Raw genomic sequence first — 15,630 nt, forward strand, 5'->3', positions numbered from 1 at the left:
GCCAGCTATCATTTTCAGTGGACTGTGACAGATTAGGATGTACGTGACCCCTACAGGGCATTGCAGCTGTGTGAATCTATCCCGTTTTTTGATCTCAGGATGAAAGACAATGGTCAGCTGTCTGTTTCAGTCTTCAGCTGTAATGACTGAAAATAACTTGGACATGAGTTGTCTTCATCCATTAGATCATTTTAGCTACAAGAAAGAAAGAAAGGAAGTGAAGGCAGCAGTTAAAAATACAGGAGGACTTTAGCCAAACTGAATCTGTCTTAAAAAGAAAATAACATCATTTGTCAGCCTTAATAAGCTGATGTTGATGATGCTTTGGAGAAACATTTTTTGAAGTTTAGCTAATGATTACTAACCAGAACATAATTAAAAACACTGACAATATATCAACATTTGATCTTTGTATTCACATAAAATGAACACTGGCAGCATTGGCAGTGAAGCAGAGAGCATAGTAATAGAAAATGTAATTAGTGGACCAAATTTTCCACAGATGCTACATAGCAGTTGGCTCAAAAAAACAAAACAAAAACAGTAATAAACTATGGAAAGCCTTCAAGCAGTTGTTGCCAGCCTTTCTTCTGTCTGGTGTAGCTCCACAGCAATATCAGAAGAACGCTACATAGCACATCCACATCAGTGCAATTCACACTCTAAACAGAAAAGCCCCAGCTGGACACCGTTGCTGTTAAATTAGTTTTTTTTTTAAAAAGACTAAATTTGTGAAACCCCCCCGTAATAATTCAACATTTATATGTTGTATTTCTTCTCATGATCGCATCAACTGTTTTCTTTAAGACAGCAAAAAAAATCATGTGTCATTTTAGAAGTAAACACTTCATATTCTGACATTTGTTCTCAGAGTAAAGAAAACTTTTCTTCACTTGATCAAGTAAGACAGCTGTTTTCTGAAAGTGGCTGTCAAAACCCTCCAGCTTCACTGCCTGCCTGCAGCTGTGGCCCTCTCTTCAGTTCTTTGGACTGGACTGAAGGACCACATGTATTTACACAGAACTGTACTGCTTGCTAGATTGTAAACATTTGTCTGTGATACTAAGTTGCACTGTGTCCATTGGCGTTTAATGAACCTGGCAGCGCTGTAAATGCAGAGCTAATCCGCAGGAAAACTGTAAAGTTTTACCCCAAGATTAAACATAGCAGAAGGTGGATATAGTGTAGAAGCTGTTTAGATTGGAATGATATGTAGTTAAAGAGGGAGAAGGAGAGAAAGAGGTAGACAGAGACACAGACACAGAATATGTTTATGTTGTTGGGAGCTGAGTGTCTCAGTTAAATGCAGGCTTCTGTCTGTAACCAAAAAGCACAGAAACTTTTCAGGTTCAGCACATCTGCCTGTGTATCAGCTGTTAAGCTCTACAGCTGTTTAAAAACTTGGGAACATGTGTTTTAAACTGTACAGGGTGTTTTTTTTAGTTTGCTGTCATCCTATCACTCTACAAATGAGGTAATGAGCTGTTGTGCTTGTTATAGAATGGTGGACATGTACCTGTATAACTGTGGGGAGAGTTTCACTCATATTGCAATAAGTCTGATCAGTTCCTGATGAGAGCTGAGCTCCACCAGGGCTGCTTTTTGTCACCGATTCGATACATAACTTTTATGCACAGAGATTTTAGGCTCAGCCAAGCAGTGAAGATTTCTGGTCTTGTGGCCTCAGGATCATCTCTCTGCTTTTGATGATGTGGTTCTTGTGGCTTCATCAGCAGGTGTCCTCCAGCTCACTGTGGGGTGGTTTGCAGGCAAGCAAGAAGCAGTAGGAATGAAAGCTGTCAGGTCCGTGTCTCAGGGCATGCTTCTCAGCTGGAAAAAGATGGAAGGCCCCTCTGGGTCATCTATGGCCATGAGGTGTGGGCAGTGACCGAAAGAATGAGATCACTGATACAAGCTTCGCCTGAAGGGTTGGACTCTTCTTTAGGCCTCGATTTTTCTCTCAGGTTTATGAACATGCTGGTTAATGAACAAATGAGAGCGTGTATCTGTTTTTGACAGAAATGTGAAAACATACATCTCTTTTACTACTATATGAAAAGCACATTCTTGCTGTTTCAGGCACAAAACAATCTGGTAGATTTCTCCTTAATTGCATAACAAAAAAAATGCATCATAGCTGTGAAAAGTGGTACTTTTAGTTTTTAGTTTTAATTGCAGTACGGACATGTAGGGACACTACATACACGCACATAGTAAGTGAGTAATTGATAACAACTGCCAGGATGCTCTGTTTTGCCATCTCCCTGCAACAGATTGTTTGCAAGATTGTGAATAAATCAGTGAAACCAGGATGTTCCTGTAAGTATCTTACCATTGTTGGGGTTGTGGGCAATGTGTATCTGTGTTGAAGGAACTGAGCTTCCAGCAACAGGCAGCTAAACGGACAGAAAGGTATGCATAAAGGTTTGTTCAGACAGGCAGGTATGAGAAGACAATTCCTTTCAGGTGGCTGGGGTGAGGCTAACTGCCCTGGGCAGAGAGGTAATTGGTGTTTAAACTGTCATGTTAACACAGCATGATTTTCATTACCTTACACCCGTCGGGGTTTAAGGTAAGGTGGTGGCTATATTTCATGTCCAAACTATCTCATCCTGGCCTCTCTAACTCATCCTGAGCTGTTCCTCCGATGCTCTTATTTTTAAATCTCTCCATCCTGCTTAAAATCTCCAATCCTTCACCTCCAGTTTAACTGCTTGTCCTCTTGGTAGTGCCGCCATCTACAAGAAACTATATTGAATCTCAGAAATATATTTGTTTTCTCCTGCTTCTTTAATTGTTAACTTTGGCTGAATTTACTTGTGCTCGTACCATATGCATTTCTATTAATTACCCTCTAAATAAATATTATATTGAAATACTTCTAAAACCCAGGTATGAATTCATCACAGCACAGAAACAGCATTAGTGAAGGTAACAAATGATCTTCTTTGGCTTCTGACAGTGGACTCATCTCTGTGCTTATGCTTCGACCTCAGCACAGCATTCAACACTGCTGACCATAACATGTTATTACAGATAGAGCACTTTGCTCTCAAATGGCTGGCTTACTTTGTGGTTCCTGGGATATTTAAAAGTAGTATGGCAGCAGACCCTTCAGCTTTCAGGCCCCTCTTTTGGGGAACCAGGTCCCAGTTTGGATTAATGAGACAGACAGATCTCTACTTTTCAGATTATGCTTAAAACGTTCTTTTTTGATAAAGCTTATAGATAGAGCTGGATCGGGTGACCCTAAACCCTTCTTTAGTTACACAGCAGTAAACTACTGGGGCCTTCCCATGATGCATGGTGCTTCTTCTTCACTCACTTCATTTTGCTCTCTCTGTATACACCACTCTGTATTTTATTGGTTATTAATAATCTCTGTCTTAAAAGGGAGTTTTTCCTTCCCATTGTTGCCAAGTGTTTGCTCAAACTGGGTTCCATGATTGTTTATAATATAGGGTCTTTACCTTACAATACAAAGCACTGTGAGGTGACTGTGATTTGGCGCTATATAAATAAAATGTAACTGAATGAAAATACTGTTCCAAGTGAAAAAATTCCCCTGATCTTTGATAAATAAAGGATTATCTTCTTATCTTTACCTGAAGGGATCAAGTTGCATCCAACTGGCTGCTCAGTGTCCACATGGCTTTAAAGCCAGTCATGTGAATGTGTATGAAAAATTTCACATTATCCTTTGGAGTAAAACAACCACAGCAACAAAACAAATGAATGTAAAGCGCAGTCCATTCACCGACTGTCCCCTTAATATAATGTGGAAGTCATAAGTGAATCTCGATCTGCACTCTTTGAGGCTTGACCTAAAATAGCCCGAGCTTATTCAATAACTCTAACACTGCAGACATTTCCAAAACATTCTCAAACTGAATTATTGCTTTTGTAGAGTTTGCCCTTCCTAATACAGTCCTAAGCTTAAGTGAATTTTATGAATAGCTTATGCTTCAATGACATAAAATGACCTGCTGAGACATGAAAAAGAACAGAGGCAAGACAAGCACACCATCTGTTTCAGGTTGTTTGAATTTGCATGGCTTTTACAAGAGAAGCCTTCCACGAATATAAAAGTCTGTAAATTCTTTTAGGGGCTGGGAGAGCATCTAGCAGGTGTGTACTGTCTTTCCATAAAAGTGCATTTGGGATTGCTTAAATTAATGTCACTTGGCACATAAACAGACTAGGCCATTAGTGCATAGCAGAGAGACAGAAAGACTGCTCATCTGTTTTGACATATTTCTGCAGAGAAGTATGTGAGTACTGCAGTGAAATCTTTCGCCTGAAGCCACAATGGTGAGGGTACGTGAGAGGTCACAGTGGGAGTAAGTATTTTAGTGGAAATTCTGTATCACAAAGACAGACAAAGAAAAATAGAACTTGAAAGGATGACAAAATTATCTGACAGTAATAATGCAAATCTGGTGTGTAGGCTAAATATGTACTGAGGTCCCCAGTGACAGGAATGGTAGGTGAGTGGGAAAATTCAACCAAACTGTCATGCACTTGCTCGAACTTCTATTCAATTCACCATGGAAAAATCACATGTTCTTTCCCAGGACATGTCCTATTATGAGGTATTTAATGACACTGGTCATGGCTTATGTTGGTGTTACATCATATCAAGGTCAGTTCTAAAACATCACTCACAAGTGAATGTCTCTATTTAAAAACAAACAAGCAAACAAAAAACTCATGCTGTGATATTATAGTATATAGTATATCAGAAATCTGTTCACTATTTTTATTGCAAATTATATCAGTAAGGAAGCTGACTAAATATTAACTGATAATTTATGGCAAAGGGGTGGGATTAAATAAGTGTATACTTCTTCCCACTCCCTTTCAACATGTAAATTAATCAGAATGTTTTTTTGTATGTAATTTGTATAGTATTTTTTTCTCTCTTATTTTCTTTTCTAAATGTACTTGTATATTGTTCACATGTTGAAATAAATTACCAATCAATCAATCAATCAATCAATTGTACTTACATGGGTCACAGACATTTCATTTCCTGATATCCTGCCCGGTCTTAAGGATGTATATGGACATATTTTGCCCCCCCCCATTTTTTTCTTTTTACAAACATGACATTGAATTTAATGCATTTTAGTTAGCAGATTTTTTTTCCATCTTGCACCACCTATATTTTTGACACTCCTCGGAGTAGAGATGTTGCCATAGCAACCAAAAAAATCACGGGCAATATAAAAGATGGATGTAGCTACCGTGTTAACCGTTGGTATCTGAAGTCCTGTTTTGAAGCCTCCACATGGGCATTTTCGCTGTCACCATCTTTCTGTTTTAAAACTGATTTTGCATCTGACTGTGAATCTTCATGCTCACCGGTCAACATAATATGACCAAGATTTAATTTTATAAATCCTGGTCATATTATGTTGACCGGTGAGCATGAAGATTATTTATTATTATTTATTTTTTTATTCAAATTAGTGACAGAGTCCATAAACTCGATAGTAAAGTGCTTACAGAGTTCAAGTCAGCAGGCCATTTTCCTATAGACTTCTATGGAACCAGATGTCACAGGTATCACCCCCTTGTGGCCATTAAAAATAATGCAAATATTTGCAAGTTGGCTTCACATTTAACAGCTACGTCCATCCTTATTTTTTTTATATTGTACTAATTATACTGATAATATACTGATTATATAATATTATACTGATTACTTTTACAAAAACAAAACAAAAATGTAAAAGCAATCCATCCAGCCATCCATCCATCCAGGGCTGATTATCTGGGTCTGGATAGCAATTCTGACATGCCCAAAACATCATGCAAGACTTTAACTGTCTCTGGCGTCAGGGGCAAAATGACCAATGCCATAGCTAACCTTTCTATTAAAAATGTACATTGACGTAGATACACAGATACAAAAGCAGACCAATTAAAAATTGCGTGAATGTAACCCCCCCCCCCCCAAAAAAAACACCCAAACAAAAATCAATTACATTTTGAAGCTATCTTGAAAACTGCAATGTGATATTTCTCCTCTAGCCAGTAAAAATTAAAACCTATATGCTGAATTGCAATATCTCTATGTAACCAGTACAAAACAAAGTGACATCAAATCTAGACTTTCAGATCAAAGTTAGATTTTACACCAATCATAACCCAGTTTTATAGCCTGTGATCTCAGCCTTCATAGATTCAGTCTGGAACTCCACTTGATCAAGTTTAACAAAATGCTTGGCTCAAGATGTTTATGTCTCCATGGGTCCATGCTTGAGGGATCCACAGCAAATTTAAACCCAGTAATTAGGCTTCAGCAATACTTTATTTTTGGTCGCAAAATCCCCTTTTTCCTGTTTGACCAACACATGTTTCAGTAAATCACATTTGTATGCCACTACTCAAGTCAATGAGTTTGTGTACATGTTCAATGTCTATACCTGACAGCCATCAGCTGTAAAGTCAGATTTCTAACTAGGGAAAACCTACTTTCACTCACTCATTCACTCACATGCAGTCATAACAAATGGAGGAGGCTACCGCTGGGTAATGTGATTTGGTATTTCTAACACAGTCATTATAAACCCCAAGCACTGATAATTCATCTCTTGGCTTGCAGCTTCAAACTTGTCCAGGCTTGATGTTTTCCAGGTTTCTGTCATAACTGTGTAAACTTCCAACAAAAACAGATAAATAAATCTAAGGAACAAATCATAAACCCCTAGATAAAATAAAAACAGAAAAATGATTTATCCTGAGTGAGGCAGCAGGGTTATATTTCATTGAGCGGACAAAGCTCAGCCTTCATAAACCAGAGTAAGCTGAATCTGTAGTTCTAATGTGATATAATCACGGAAACTGAAACTAGCTTTAAGTGCAGTATCTTAGCGGTCTAACAAATAAATCCAGTCTCAGTGTGAGACTGAGTTAAACAGATACACAAGAAGAAGATAAATATATTCATACCAATTGTATTCTCCCCAAATATAGCAATATGACTTTGCTGCTTTAAAATACAAAACAAACAACAACAAAAATAATTAAAGCTAATTGTAGATGTAGTTCACCCCACCTCCCCACTTGCTTTTCCTGCTGAGGCAGGAATATATTCCTTAGTATGGCTCAAGATCAAAAATTGCAACATCCTATAATCTCCATTATGCAACTCTGTAACACTTTTAGATACAAAATATCTTGTTTTCTCTTCCCCCCCTCTTTTTTTCCAATTTGTAAACCAGGTTTTCTGTTAAAATGGATATTAATAAAGTCTAACCTCATTCTCTCCTAATCTCTGGCTCATAGACACCTGTTCTCACAGTGCTGCCACTGACAACTGAAGTAATCATGCATAAAATCTGCAGAATTTCTCCTTGAATCTAAGCCACGGTAATGATTAATCTTAGCGCAACCAGCCTTGGTGTGATGATATAATATAAATCTGAAGGTCTAATCTTGTAAAACAACTCAATGCAAAGTGTAACTATACACCGTCAGTACCGATATGAATGTGACAGGATTGCAGCCAAAAGAGAAAATACAATCAGTGTTTGCGAAAATGTCCAGTCCACAAAAAACCATCATGACTCATCTTGAAGTTGGAACTAAACTCGACTTTACATCAAGCGAAGGGAGCATGAAACTTTACTTCATCGTGTTACCAAACAGTGTATCTGCCTTATTTGGTTCTGCTGACAGTGTCGCCTCACTGTCTACCCTCCTGTGTTGAGAAACAGGCAGTCTGGGTCTAAAGACAAGCAAATTGTCTGAAACAATAACTTCTCTGCTGACAACATGTTATTTAACCTATAAGAATCTGAAATCCTTGGATACCTCAGAGCTGAAAATATCTGAGGACTTCGAACCTACCCGAAAAATTTACACAAAAACCTGTACCCAAATTAAAGGTGTAAAATAAAAAATGACTCATAGATTATTGAAATGGATCTAATTCATCATATATAATAAGAAATGAGTTTTCCATTTGTTTCCCTATAATATAATACATATCTGTTTACTTCATGTCTTGTCTTGTTCATGTCTTTACTTTTTTTCTCGTGTTCCTTTTTCTCCCTCCTCCCGTTTCCAAGTCAGAAGGACAGTTCAATAAACAAATGTGGGAGAGATGTTATCCATGTGTTCCCTGTGCAACGGGAAACCTGTGCTGTCCTAACATGAACCACTTTGTTCGTCAAAACACCTGGTCAGGAAGTTTCATGTTTAAAAATCTATTAAAAATATGTTTTGAATGAAGAATAACTTCAATACACCATCTTGTTTAATGCGGATAAGACAGAACATGTTTGAATTTAACCACAAGATTTTGCGGACAAAGCTGAACGAGAAGATGGCTGGTGTGCAACAGAGAGGTGGAGAGGTGAGATATTGTTTGTATGTTAAATAAAGGCTTTGATTTGTCTGTCTTCACAAAAAAAGACATAAGTATGGGTTCTTTGACATATTCAGGTTGCACCTGGAGTGTTTTTTTAAAATGTAAATTGTCTAGTGAATGAAGGAAAGCTGGAAAGAAGAGCAAGGCTCAAAGTAGCAGTGACGGTGTTAAACAGCGCCTGCCCCAATCTTATCTTGGAAAAATGTGGTCAGAGTTTCTAAAGGTATTCAGCTATTGGACAAGCATGCTTTTCTGTTTCGTTAAGTTTCTCCTTTGAGCTATTTCACACCTGTCTCACATCTGGTAATCGAATGATCAAGTATGAAGAATATCCAGACTTCAGGTTGCAGTTCTTTTCCAAATTCTCATGGCCAGTATGGTGAAGATTAGGCCACCTGTGTTACCTGCTCCTAGTAATCATTTGCTTTTGCTCCCTAGTGCACTCTTCGATACTCATAGTTGCCTACTCAGGTACCTCCTGGAAAACCTTGCTTTCCTGGAAACCAACTCACCTGCTGCATGTGGAAATATCAGGTTAATCATACCAACTCCAAAACCAGCTCTCCATAACCTATCTAAGGAAGGACTCACCTGGTCACCTGCCTTCCTGCTCTCGGCATCAACTCCTGGAATTCCACCAGCTGCCCACCAACTCGCTCCAAGATTCTTAACCCTGCACACGAATAAGACTGATAAGATGATTGAGAACCATCAGGATTCTTCTTACAATTCATACTCATCTCTTGGGCAATTGCTAACTCCATATTTTCTCCTCTGACAGAGCTCAGGAGTGTGAAGCTGCAGTGCTGCTGACACCCATCCTATAAAATCCCTTCACTATTCTTTCTTTGTCAGTAAACACTAAAAACCTGCCAAATGTGCCCTGAGTCTGCTCCTTGAGCCTGTATTTTGCAAAAACACGACAATCTAGGGTTTATGTTACTGGCCTTTAACATGTCTCATGGTGATATACAACTGTGACATTATTTGAGTTACAGTCATTCTTGAATAATCTGCTTGATGGGTGAATAGAAGAAAAAGGCACATGATCAATAGTGGCTCAACAACCCTCTTAAGGGACAACTCCTACTAGGTCTTAAAATCTGGGACTCTGCACAGATTGGTTTTAGAGCTGAAGGAACTTCTTGGATGAGAGGTGAAATGTTTTCAAGAAACTCAAACTGTCTTTTCCTTCCAAGCCCTTTAAAGCCCTGCTAATTTGTTCTAGTCAAATGAATCCATGTACAGGATAAAAATTGTGGAGCAATTTGTTTTTATTGCCTGAAAAGCCAAGAATGTGAAGAATGATGATAAAGTGCAAACTGTGGGCAGGCTAGGATCAGCTGCTGATAACAAGACATGGACCCTGTGCAAGTATCTGCAAAGACAACATACTAACACAAAGCCAGAAGTGAAGAACCCATAGTGATGCTGAGGCTGAGTGTATGTTGACCTCAGGAAAGCAGGCAGAGCCTTAGTGTCTGTTTACATTGTAGAATCACAAAGTGCTGTTTGGCTGATTTTCACTAGTTTTCCTATTGACTTTGTGTTCATACAAGATAGAAATTCTTCTGTGTGTTTAGTTTGCTGGAAGGGATGTTTTTTTCTAAAGTTTGTGCTAACTTCAGGTATAAATCTTTGTATAATAAGGCAAACAAAAATGTCTCCCTAACCACTGGAAATTTCTGCTGATAACTGTGGAGAAGCTGCACAGTGAAAATGATATCAGAATTATCTGCGCTGATGCAGACTGGAACTACTCAGATCATGCTGCTAGAAACAGAGAGGAACAAATCAAAGAACTAAAAATGTAACTGGCTGAAACCTGTGGGGAAGCAGCAGCAGTTATCTAGGTTGTATGTGTCTCGAGATTATCAACACTTCTTCCAGAGATAGAACACACACACACACACACCTGAAGATGCCTACATGTGGCCAGCACAGTGTGCAGTCCAGTTCCTCTAAACAGCAGTTAGTGTCTGATGCTAATGTAGTTATTGAGATGCAATTTTGCTAATGTCCTCTGAAATGAAGAAATGTAAATACTTTGTGAAACCACAACAGGTTTATTGCACCTCCTCCCTCGTATTTAATTGACCCCGTTTGGCTCGTCATGTCACGTTCGTACATGAGAACATTAAGGCAATAAGTGACCCGTGGTTTTTATTATCCTCCACCAGGTCTCCGCAGGAAGGTGCATTAACATAATTAGAAAAATATGAAAGCGTGCAAATGTCATTTTCTAACCCCAGTACTGAGATGTGTACAAATTCAGTTGCTTAAAATTACATTCATTTGGGAAAAACCTGTGGATAATGCTCCATGTATAACAACAGAAACTAAGGCTGAAAGCAATAAATCTTCACAGTTGTTTTACTCTTTTGTCCTCTCTCCAACATGCATATATTCATGTAAAAACACTTTTGCATACAAATTGCAGTAGAACAGCATCACTGCTTATTTTTCTATCTGACTTGAAAATGATTTTATATGTTCTATGATAATGGGGGTTTATGGAGGCTCAAGTCCATCATTATTGGATCCAATTTCTGAATTATATCCATCAGCAGAGAGCTGTGGTGCTCCTTTTTTAGGCTGTGTCTATATCCTGTACTTATGATTCACAATGATTATTCATGATTAGAAAGTAATTTTGGTGAGGTAATCCCAGCTATGTAAAAAAATCAAACAAAATTACTTCAAATTTTCTCTGACTCAGGAAATCATAATATCCAGGTGCTCATTACACAGTGTACCTCACAGAAGAACAGCTGTGTTAGCTTCCCGTGTGAAAGCTGAAGGTCACATCGTTCCCAAGCTCCTCTGAGTTTGTGTCCAGTTTTTCCCCCAAGAACTAACCAAAAAAGTCCATGAACATATCAGCCAAGGAAACACCTACACGGCTGGGTCTTTTGTCTTCTGCCAAAAAAAGGAAAGGCAGTGAAACACCTTATGAAATACATCATAAAAAATAGACATTATGATAAAAAGAAAAAAAAAATCTAATGGAATACTAAGAATTTAACAGTCTCTATAAAAACTCCTTAATTAATAAGTCCTTGTTTGTACCCAAAGGGGAAAGAAAACACTAGGCAAATTTCACTATTCCTCAGTTTGACCCACTTTTGCCTTCAGAACAGCTTTAAACCTGTGGCATAGATTCAGCAAGAGAATTTGGTCCATAGCATCACACAATTACTGCCGATTTGTTGGCTCCATATCCAATATGTGACCCTCCCATCCCAGAGGTGCTCTATTGGATTGCGATCTGGTGACTGTGGAAGCCATTTCAGTACACTAAACTCATTGTCGTGTTCAAAAAACCAGTATGAGATGATCTAAGTTTTATGATGTGGCACGTTGTCCTGCGGGAAGCAGTCGTCAGGAGATTGGTACGCTCTAGTCATAAAGGGATTGAAATAGTCATCAAATCAATTATACAGGAAGGTTGGTGCATTTAAATGATCACCAGGTAATTCTAAGGGGCGTAAAGTGTGCTAAGAAAATATGGCTCACACCATTACACCACCAGCATGTCACACAGCGTTTCTTCTCATCTTGTCCAATTTGGTGAGTTATAGCCTCAGTTTCTTGTTCTTAGCTGACAGCAATGACACCCGGTATGGTCTTCTGCTGTTTTGTCTGCGTCAGGGTTCAACATGTGTGTTCAGATCTTCTCTTCTGCATTTCTTAGTGGTAATGAACGGGTATTTAAGTTATTGTTGCCTTCCTATCAGCTTAAAGCAGTCTTGCCATTCTTTGACACAGTGAGGTGGATATTTTCTCTCTTTTTGACCATTCTTTGTAAACCCTAGAGGTGGTTGTGTGATAAAATCCCATCCTGAAATACTCGGACTGCCTGGCAAAAGGAAGCATATCACATTCAAAATGACCGTCATACACTAAATCACCTGGTGTATTTTGCCACACAACTGGATATGCTTGTTTCCACCCAATAGCAATCTTAATTAAAATGTATATATTTTTACGATGACCACGATGAAGCCCAAAAGCTGAAATGCATTACTTAAGTGTAAGTGAAAGGTAGTACTGGAGGTTTTTTTTTTCTTTACTGGTCCATTTCCTCTCCATGTACCTGTAAAGTAGGTGAATTTGTGACACAAATCTCTTCTCAGGTTCTCAAAAGTTCCAGTTTCTTTCAAAACTCCCCAAAGAGCCATCACTGGCAATTGCCAGACAACATAATCTCTCTATTCCTTCTCAAGGAATAAAACGGTGTTTTGCATGAGGAACTTTTACAGTCAGATAATACTATATAATTTTGTAATATGAGGAATAGTTACCCCCTCCACTTATTATCAAGTAATCCACAGAAACGAATATCCTCCAGTGTTTTAGCACCATGTGACTATGCTGGAATAAAACTGAGAGTGTAAGTCTTGGTGTGTCTGGGACTTTGTTTAAAATGACCCCTCAGTGACAAAGAAAGCATTTTCAAGCAATTTCATGCTTGTAGCCAAACATGCCAGAGTCTCTTGTTACCTTTGGAGGAGCTTAAATGTCATACATCAGAAGCTAATGCTTTGAGCTCAAGCTCAAACATTTCTTCTGTTAAAAATGCTTCCAGGAAGTTCAGCTGAATATCAAACTATGTCAGTGTTTGGTTATAGTCTGAGAAATAAAAAAGGTTGTTTCAGGTTCGTGGTATATTAACGGGGAAAAAAGAAGAAATAAAAGTGTGATTGTCAGTGGTGGAGGCAGACAGTTCTGACAGGAGTGGCCAGACTGAGGGCATTTATTATACTGAGACACAGAAAAATTGTCAATCTAATTTGTTTTTTGGTCATTTGCATTGTCTGCTGATACAAAAACAGCTGTCATGTAGATGTACATCATTACAGCTTTTTAAATGTAGCATTAAGTAGTTAAAAAACATCTGGACAGTTGCTGTATTTCAATCCATTCATCCAGTCTCTTCCACGTATCCTTATCAGTCACAGGCGACGGAGCCTATTCCAGGTCCATCACAGGGCCAACACAGAGAGACAAAACAACCATCTGGTTGTTGTATTTATTGTATTGTAATTGTTGATAATTACATTTTAAATGGATGTATGTGCTGTTAAAATGTGCTGGTATGAGAAGTTAAGCTGTAAAAGTGATTCTATGAAATGGCCTCACTGGCTGTGTTGACACGTTAGTATCCTCCCATTGTTGATCTTGATCTTAGCTATCATTGATCATTCTTGCCTTGGTGAGGGGTGGTTTCGCCAGGAAGTAACTGATTTTTACATGTAAATAATCCTGCATACAGCCTCTTTTTTAAGGATTAATCTGATTACCTAGCTGCTATTACCACAAGAGCAAATAAGTCTAGTGAGGTGTATTTAAAGTTTTATAAGAAAATTGTGCTTAACTTAAAATCTGACTCCATTTGGTTGCAAATAACTCACAGTAGCTCATAGTTATGCTATAAATAACATAGTATCATCTCAGAAATGATATCTGCAACAATTTGTTATATTCCTGATATTTAAAAAACAAAGGGAAGCGCTTTGTCAAGAATTAGTTATCCCTTCTGGAAACTAATACCCAAAAAAATAAAATCCAGTTGCCCCAGATGCACAGACATATACTGTATGTTAAGTAAAAACAAGAGATAAAAAATATCTTCTTAACCAACAAATTCTGCAGTGGTTTGGTTTATTTATTTTGGCCTGTGATTTGTGCTATTTGAGAACATGCTGGTGGTGCAACAGGTGAACAACACTGGCAGATTTAATATTCATTCTAGGCTGTACATTAAGGCTGAGACCATGATGTAGGTCACCATGCTAATGCTGGCACGAAATGAGGCGGGACACTCTTGGAAACGTGACCAGACTCCTGAATAATTCACATGCCATGTAAAGGGACACCACAGACCTCACACAAAGAAAAGCTACTTGCTCTGGAGCTTAAGGACATACATTGTGGTGTTGGTAAAGCTTGGTAAAGGCATGGATACAATTACCCACGTTAGAACATTAAGATGTGATTGTTGTGTATTTTCTGAAAATTTTAATGACGAACAAAGAATAGAAAACAATGAACTTTGTAACAAAGGAATGAAATAATGTGTCCATTTATGGGAATCTGTAGTTCATGTTAAGCAACATGAACTTTAAAATCTAAAATGAAGCTTCTTTATAAATGAGTAAACTTTAGACAAAAGATACAAAAACATCTTTCATATCTTTGTAATAATATTTTAGTAATCAGTAAAAACTATCCAGATATCCACACAAAAGGCTTGCACATAACGACCTGGGCCTTAGCCCTACACGTCCAGATACTGGGCAGTGACCCTTCTTGCATTTTCTGGTCACTTTAAAAAAATGTTTATTCCCTGACTGCTTGGTGAGTGGTTGCTGGTTGTTACTGGGTGGTTCACCAAAAATCTCCTTGTGATTGCCTCCATGGGAGCAGATTGCATTAGTCGATTGTAGTTGTATGTAAAACACCGACTCCAAAAACGGAGAACTTTCGCCTTCAGTGTAAAACCTGTGACTTACTCTCAAAAGTTATGTTTCAAAAGGCTCAGCTTTTACTTTGAAGACCAACGGTCACCGTTTCCAGTTTGTGTTGCACTCTTCACAGTAGTTGTTGGGACAGCAAGACCGTGTCTTCCATACAAACTACAGGTGATTTCGAGGCTAGCAACCAGAACAATTAAAAGGAGGTTTTCAGTGTAACAAAGTGTACCTCACTGCAACTAATTTTACCCAGCAACAGCAAGGATCCTCCAGCAACCACTGGTCGGGGAGTACACATTTATTTTTTATTTTTTTGACCAGTGTTTAGGGGACTGACTGGTTTCCATTAATTTCACAGTGGCTGCCAGCAACTACTTGCAGCCAGTTGGGGAATACTCCCTTTTCCCTAGCAACTGGTAGTTGACAGGCAGTTGCCAGCCAATCTCTAGCCTGGTGCCACTGGGCGCTCAACTTTAACAAACAGGCAGAGGCATATGGGTCCTACACAGAAAGTCATGTCCACTGAGGGAAAAACACCACAATATGAAGCTGAGGGCTGAAACATGAACTTTATCTGGCTAAAAATATCACATCTCACTCAGACAGATGATTAGTTCAGCTCTATGTCCACTCAGCTGTTAGAGGGCCTGTGTTAGCTTTCTTTTTTAGTAAGCTGCTGTGATCAACTCTTTAAACTATCCACATTCCATTATAATAAATAAAGTCAAAATGCAGCTTTATTAACATCTGGATATTTGGACTGGACTTCAGTTC

Source organism: Simochromis diagramma, unplaced genomic scaffold (assembly GCF_900408965.1).
Source record: "Simochromis diagramma unplaced genomic scaffold, fSimDia1.1 OVJJ01000585.1, whole genome shotgun sequence".
NCBI lineage: Eukaryota > Metazoa > Chordata > Actinopteri > Cichliformes > Cichlidae > Simochromis > Simochromis diagramma.